We start from the raw sequence: 8278 nt of genomic DNA on the forward strand, positions 1-8278 counted from the left end.
CTTATGTAGTTGGAACTACAACTACATGAGATCATTTGTGTTGCAAAAAGAAGCTTGTATTAGCCAACTTTTTCTTTCTTTTTCTTTTTTTTGACACATACTCTTCCTTTTTGGTTGAAAATCAAACATCTAATTGAGTTCATGAACTCTTGCTAACAGGCGCCTCAAAATGTGTGTGATGTCACTGCAAAGTATGAATATATTTAAACCCCACAGCACTACTAATACCCACTGAGAAATCAAATAAACATGCAAATTGCAGCTTAGGAGGTTAACTTAAAATTAAGATGTTGAAGAGTTACAGATTTTCCTCACTACCGAAAACGTTTCAAATTACTAGTGTTATTGTGCATTGGACACAGTTAAATTCAGGGCAATAATGGTAAATGTTGGTTCCAGGATGTGACTTTTCTGCAGCTGTAATAATGCAGAAGAACACCGCGTTCAGGCTCAGAACAGCAGCTCTTGAGGAAGGTCAAAGTCTCACAAGACAAACAGATCCAAATACATCTGCTATTTACATTCAATTTGAACGCTGAAATCCCCATCTGCTGTTATTTATTTAACCTAGTTTCCCTGGTTTCAAGATTTTCTTTTTAGAAAGAAGTATTTTTCACTAAACTAAGTATATTGTCTATCTAAAATAACTGGAATCTTAAATGGAAACTGTATTTTCCGGACTATAAGTCGCACCAGCCAAAAAAATGCATAATAGAGAAGAAAAAAACACATATAAGTCGCACTAGAGTATAAGTCGCACCCCGGCCAAAACTATGAAAAAAGTGACTTATTGTCCGGAAAATACGGTAATCTAATATTATATTATTGAATCTATCCATCCGGAATACTTAAGGTTAAGGTTACGGTGACTATATACGATTTGTTTGCAGCAATTAACGCACTTTACATGGTTCATTCCTCCATTCCACTTGGACATCATGAGCAATTTCTGAAGCCACAGATGCCCTGGCCATACCAAAGAAAACATGGCTGCCAATCTTCTCCTATTGCCTCTCCAACAACCGCCGATCCCTCACACAGCCCTTTCATAGAACAGGAAGGAAGTGTCTTGCCCAAGGATAAAGTGACAGTATGGTGTGAGCTGAGATCTAACTTCTCTTTGGTTTTGGGGGCGAATGCACTTTATCCCTGTGACTTGCTAATTGGCTGCAAAACAACACACACAAACAAGTATTGGCTCTGAAATATATCCGTTGTAGCCAATTTAAAGGTGCCTCTTCACCTCGCTCGTGAACTTTCCCTTTGTTTATCTTGGCACGACTCTCTCCTTCCTTCAGTCCTTTATTTAGCTCCAACTTGTGCATGTTGTGTGTCTGCGTCTGCCTTGTGGCCAAATCTCAGCCTTGACACGTGTCTCTATGTGTTAATCACAGATGTTCAGGCCTCCCCTCTCCCGCGCCGCTTCCCCCTCGTTCTGACCTGAAGGACGTCCTGTGGATATCACCGCCTCGGGCCAACACAAGTGACTCGAAACCACCATGATCACACTGTGAGAAGAAATGAACAGAATTAGCCGTCTAAATTAAGCAAGTTGGAAAGTTATGTATGATGAGAACTTTTACTTTTTGCGTTTAGGTAAAGAGCGTCGTCCTGTCTCTGCTCATTCACACAATATCTGTTGATTGTTTAAATACGCCATTTGCCAAGGTCTCCGTGTGTAATTCATATCATAAATTAAGGTTAAGGCACTTTATTGTCCCCGTAGGGAAATTTGTCCTTTGCAGTTAGCGCATCCTTCAATAGCACTAGGGCAACCTGACAGAAGCAGCACACGGCCCATGTGCAGCGCCTTGGGACACTTCTCCAGATCAGGAGTTATAGGTTCATGGTCAGGAGTAACTAGCAGGAGACTCAGCCACATGTGCATGTTTTAGATGAAGTACTGCGAATTAGGGCTGGGCAATATGGTGATGAAAAACAACTGAATCGTGAGCTCATCCTCGTGACAATCTGCTATTTTAGTGATATCGTCAACTCGTGATTCACTATTTCTCTGTTGAATGCAGTTTATTTGCTCGAACACATCCATTTCTTCTGTTGGCTGGACTGGGTAAAGCTCTGAGTGACTGCTGGATTTCAGAAGACGTAGATTACTTAATTTACCTCTCAATCATTTACTGGAGACAGAGATCGCCAGGAGTCAGATGGAGTCTTCTTCTTCCTGGTCCTTAAAGATGGGTTGTCCCCTACTACAGGAAGTAAGGGTCTAGTTATCGTATCAATAAATTATAGGTTATTAATACTTCCCTGTTCCTTAAGTTATGTCAGTCCAGACTTTGTTCTAAATTTAGTTTGTAACACAATCTGACCATAACAGACTGCCGATTTGTGCTGTTAAAAAGGCCTCTCGTTCTCAACTAACTTAACAATCACGAGCTCGCATAAGCAGTTTTTTCTCTTAGTTCGACACATTCTTGACAATCAAAAACACTTGAACAGGACTCATAAAACGCTTGTATTGATCACAGGCTCCTGAAAATGTGCGCGATGTCAAAGTATCAACACAAATACAAAGCGTCCGTGAATCGTGTCAAAAATCGAAATCATGATCCAGCTGCAAGAAAACCGTGACAAAGACCATTACTTGACACATAATGGTCCAGGTTGCATTCGCGGTACACACTCGGCTGATTTGTCAATATTTGCTTATATGTTTTAAAATACCCAGCCTCCATCCGCTTGAGTAGGAGTAATGCGCAGGGTAATATTTCCTCTTTGACTCCTGCTCCGGTCCACATCTCCACGTCTCCCTCAGCCTCCGGCTCGGCTGCAGCGTCTGATGTCCGCTCACGCAAAATCCACCATCACAGCGTCTTCATCCATACTTATACACAATCCATGCAATTAGACGTGTATGGTGCGAGCTCAATGCCTCCCACGGGTCCGACCGATAAGGTTTTGCTGCTCAGGAAAACAAATATATTTCTCTGCAAGTTTCCAGTTTTGACTGCAACTCTACAACCTTGTGTTTTCCTTGAAGGTAAATCCTTGTCTCGCTGTCTCTCTGTTTGTACATTTTCAACAATATGCAATTAATAGTGATGGTGATTTATTTCTTTTTTTTCAGCGTCTGTAAATTATAGTGTGTGATTAGAGTGCAGAACACTTCCTATAGCTAAACCAGTAATGTGTTGTTCATTATGCACAAAGTAATTACATTAGGCCTACATTTAATTGAGTAACTTTTGCAATTAACTTTTTCTATGTTTTAATGACTATTCCTCACTGTGAATATGGCAACAAAGTGACAAAAGCTTTATGTTGACAACATTAAATGATTCAAACATTAGAGTTTTCCTTTAGTATAGTCCTTTTTGTAGTGGAGCATTTTTGACAGTTTTGTTCTTCCAATTACATACATTGTCTTAATGTTATACATCAGATGTTACGACCAGATTGTTACTCTACTCTGACTTTAGCAATTACTATTTTACTATATGACAGGTTAGACTACACACTTTCAGTAACGTAGTGACCATGATTATATTAAAAAATTGACAAAACATTTTTTTTACCGCCTAATTTTGACAATTTTGCTGACGTTGATAAATGTGCTTCCTGGTTGGACATGAGCAGCAGATGTGACATACAGTAGAGGTTTTTTCTGTAACTGTATTTTCTATATCGTGCATAGTCTTATCAAGGACACTTCCATTTCTACCGTTGTTGACATCTGACATGTGACATTCTATGATGGCCGTCATCTAATTGTTGCACTTCTCATTGTATCCTAGCCAGCTCTGCTGAGCTACTATTTAACCTCTGTTTGTGGAAGTATAGTCAGGATAGAATAGCCAATACTAGTGCAATGTGTTGAGTATTCAATTCGCAGTGTCTCGGACTGATGGTCAATAAACTTCAGTCTCAGACATCGAGAGTCTCCTGCCGCTCTTTACAACTCATTCGTTAGGACAACAATTATTTTACCCAAACAACTTTTACCTCGCAGCCATAATGTAGACAATAAACTGTTGCAGAGCTGAAGTTCCCGATAGTGAGCAGCAGATTTCTTTGCATCACAATTTTAGAAAATAAATGTACAGCCCAAAGTAAGCACAGAGCAGTGGGCGTGTATGGGGGAATCTGGGAAGTGGTGAAACGGAGACTGATGGAGCAATGGCGTGTATCTGCAAGAGAATAAAGATTACTCAAACATGCAGGAATCACTGTGAAGGCAACTTCGAGTGGGTAAATGAAAAGAGGAAACCATCATAATGGTTAAAAGCTCCTAAAAGTTGATTTCTGCATAATAGGTCTCCTTTAAACCAGTACTTCATTCTTCAACTCAAGAGTAATTATTATAATGATTTAGCATATAATTTGTTAGTCAGACAGATGTTAAGAAAGACAGAATACAGAATTATTACTTTTCAAAAAGCAAGGTAAGTTCAATGGTTCAATGATATGTTTTACTCTCATTTTCAGAATATTTTTAAATTGAATTGGCTGTAAATGCAACATTGTATATGTGTGACAGCAAAATGAACAGAACAGGAACATTTTGCAAAGTATCTGAGACTGATATTATGTGTTACAGTCTTCAGATGTTTGCAGAAAGGTTTGTTTAGAGTACATCATAGAAAACCTTTAATGCATCTGCTATCCAGTATCCCCCTCTTTAACGGAACATGTCCTGATCTTTCTACAGTGTGGCAGCTTTTTAGCCCTATTAGTTTGAGTTTGTATTTCGGGTAGCGTTGTCTGTGAAGCGCATAGGAAATAGGACTCTAAAAGGTCACTAATGCACTGCAGCAGACGAAGGAGGAGAGAAGATGCTCAATATTTGTTTGTTTTTGTGTCTGTACTCCGAGCTCTGGAGAGAGGAGAGAAACATCTTCTGTAGCATGTTTCAGAGCAGCACACAGCGCCACGGGGCCAAACAGACACATTAAGATCCAAATACATCCAGATGTTACACCCACAGAAGAGTAGAGCTCTTTTTGAAAGTAAACACAGAAATAAATGTGTAAAAGTCTGAAATTGTAATTCTGACAGTAAACATATTGTGATTCCAATATGTAGAATGGAAGTATTTGGCTGATAAAACTCATACAATTATAAGTCATACAAATTGATACAGTTAAAGAATAGTTTAGGGTTAGAGGTACTCCTGTTTACTTTATCAGTTTGGAGATTACGTAGGGCAAATTCTCTGTATGAACTTATAAGGGCTGTAAAGTGTGGAACTGACTGAGATTAAGAGCTTTTATTGAGTTTGAAATGTTCACCTCCAGGTTTATAAGTCAAGAAAACTGACCAAACTTTACCCATTTGTAAATTGCATTATAATATGATTGAAAGAGGAGTTTGTTCTTTAGGAGAGCGGATGATGATTGTATCAGCTGTACACTTGTTTTGCGTCAAATCAGCTGCAAGCTTTTGTTTTGCTACTTTTGTAATTGTATTTGTGAAATAAACATAATAAACGCCTCTGTTGCTCACAAACATGGGTCCAATGCAAATAACTAACTTCCCTATGGGGACAATACCTTATCAATGCCTGAAGCTAAATACCTTGGCTAATGCTACACACATCAGCAGCTTTGAACCATACAATGAAAGAAAATTAATTTCAATTAGTATTTTAGGATGTTTTTAAAGGTTACTGCGATAAATAAATATAAGGAACGTGTTGTAACCGTTTTAAAAATAACATACTTACAAAAGTAGTAAATTTGAGCAACATGTTGAATAGCCTTTATTTCAACATAAATGACAAGCCATCCCAACTGAACCTGGATTCCATATTTTGCAGTTGATGGATGCAAGTATTTCCACCGCCATCTGCTGCTTGAACGAAAAGGAATATTGTGAAAAGTCATTTCTTTTTCAAATGTGGACTAAGAAACTTTTCTGATTGAGTGTCTGCCACTTGCTTGTCCTCATGGAGATGTTCCTGCTTTGCCTTGAATGTATTTGCATTATGGAATAAAAAATATGTCTCCTCAAGGAGATGAGCAATGTCACCACTATAGACCAATTTACAGGTCAGATCTGTGGAGAGGCCACTTACAGTAAGAATGGAACAATACACAATTATCTAACAAATTATGCAAGCCAATTTAATGCTATACTACTAAATGGTAATAAGCAGGTGGCGATACCCTGTCAGAAAAGGTACATAGTGCACCTTTAACTGTTTCAAACATGTATTAGTTATGGGCATTCCACTGCATCTAGTATTACGTTTATTTCTTTGCCATCTGTGCATTTTAAAATTAAAAAAAGAAAGAAAAGTCAGTTGCTAAGTGATTAAATACAAAGATGCCCGGTTTTTGGATCACAGATGATCAGACTTCATTTGAGTCGCCTGTGAGAATCCTGCCTGTAACTATATGGGACTGGAGTCTGCATAGTTCATCCTGCCACCTGTCACATTCCTCTACGTCAAACAACTTTCACTTCATGCTTCACACTCAGAGGAAAAAGAAAATCACTTTTTCTTTTGGCAATAAGTGCCCACTGCCTCCATAGTGGGTTTGTTTTGCTCCTCAGAATGTAGAGGGAATTGTATAACACACGACACACAAAATCTCCAGTTAAAACTATCCTCAAGACACACATTCAGGGTTCTATCTTACACTGAAGTTAGCATTAAAGCCCTGCTTACGTACAATGGCATTTATGTGTGAATGTGGGGTGTGCGTCTCAGGGCAGCTGTGGCTTGCAGCTTGCCAACGAGTGTGAATGAATAATGCACATACACAATTGTAAAGTGATTTCGGGAGTCTGGAAAGACTAATGCATTATTATTGTCTCTTGTTCTAAACGAAGGGTTTGGATATGTCTAATTTAAATGCAAAAGGTAGACTTTTTTATTTTATTTAGTCGAGGCATGAAAAACGGTTTCTTGTCGACAAGAATAGTACTACTAATTTTGAGTGACTGTATTTAGGTATAGTTTTGTTTGGTGGTTTTCAGAATACAGTTACAACTATATTGTGATATTTCATCTTAGGCCGTGAACTGCACTGAATTAGTAAGAAAAATAGAAAACACAGTTTTTATAGTGATTGTACATGTGATTTCTTCCCTAATTTGTGGTTCTCTTACCGTATAAGCAGTTTTAATCCGTAATCCAGTTTTAACTCCTGGTTGTATTGATTTCAGTAGTTCAGTTCAACGTATTTCACTACCTACAATGTCTGAGTTGCAGTAAGTTGTGCTAAAATGCACTTCCACAAAAGACTTTCTGTTATGTACTTTCATCATTGCCCTATAAAACAACATGGCTGGATGCTGGCTGTCTCTCTCAACTCAAGCGTGGACTAGAGAAGCGAGAAGTGTCTGGTGTCACATCCCATTCCCGCTCGCTGTGAGGAACGTCCACAACTTGACACTTGTCCAATCGAAGCCATCTCCAACCTTCTCCGGCAGCCGCGCTCGTGCTAATCTGGCCTGACATCTCGCACGGCTCGGGCAGGGAATCGCTCTCGCCTGAAAACAATCCCTGCTACTCCCAAATCAGAATCAGCAGCCTCCCGGTGCTCCTGCCTGTCTGCCCATCACATCCCCTGCCATTATGCCGTTCTGTAGCCTATACTCTTACTCTCTTGTCTCCATTTGTCTTTGTCAAAGCCCATTCCGATCCTCTCCCGCCCCGCTCAATCTTTGCCTCTCAATCTCCGCTCCTCAGCTCCTCTGTGGGTATATCGGAGCTCGGGCTGATGGAATCTACGAGGAGACAAAGCGATTGCTGCGTGAGGGATAGCTTGTGTTTCCTCAAAGATTACCTGCAGAATTTTGAGAAGGGGAATTTGAAGAGGCTTTTTAACCATGAAGTGGTAAAATAACATGGCCTCATTGCAACATGAAAAGGTTTAAATCAATAGCATCTCCATGGAGACAATAAGATGGCTGACTTCTCACCAGACAAGTTACTCTGTTAAACAATACATGTTACTGTTAGGGAAAATTGTGTTGTTATTAGGATTAGTACTAAAGAGAGGCAGAAGACTATGGATGTCTTACTATTACTATTATTAATATTTTCTTACTTTTTAGGACAATAAATTCCACCGGACAAGTCGCTCAAAAAAATCCCATTTATTTAAATGTATTCAACAATTCCAAAAGATAAGATAGACAAACAAGTCATCAATTTCATGTACAAGCTGTTTGTTCTTCTCATCCATTGTTTTGAAACTATGTCAGAGGCTCCGCCCGCCACTTTATAGAGCGCACAATCTCATTGGCTGCTGAGTAAAATATCTATCTGTCATTGGCTGTTAGCACAGGAGAAGAACTCTGGAGGGTG

This window comes from Eucyclogobius newberryi, unplaced genomic scaffold (genome assembly GCF_026437365.1).
Source record: "Eucyclogobius newberryi isolate DKJ021-1_F unplaced genomic scaffold, fEucNew1.0.hap1 SCAF_13, whole genome shotgun sequence".
Classification (NCBI taxonomy): domain Eukaryota; kingdom Metazoa; phylum Chordata; class Actinopteri; order Gobiiformes; family Gobiidae; genus Eucyclogobius; species Eucyclogobius newberryi.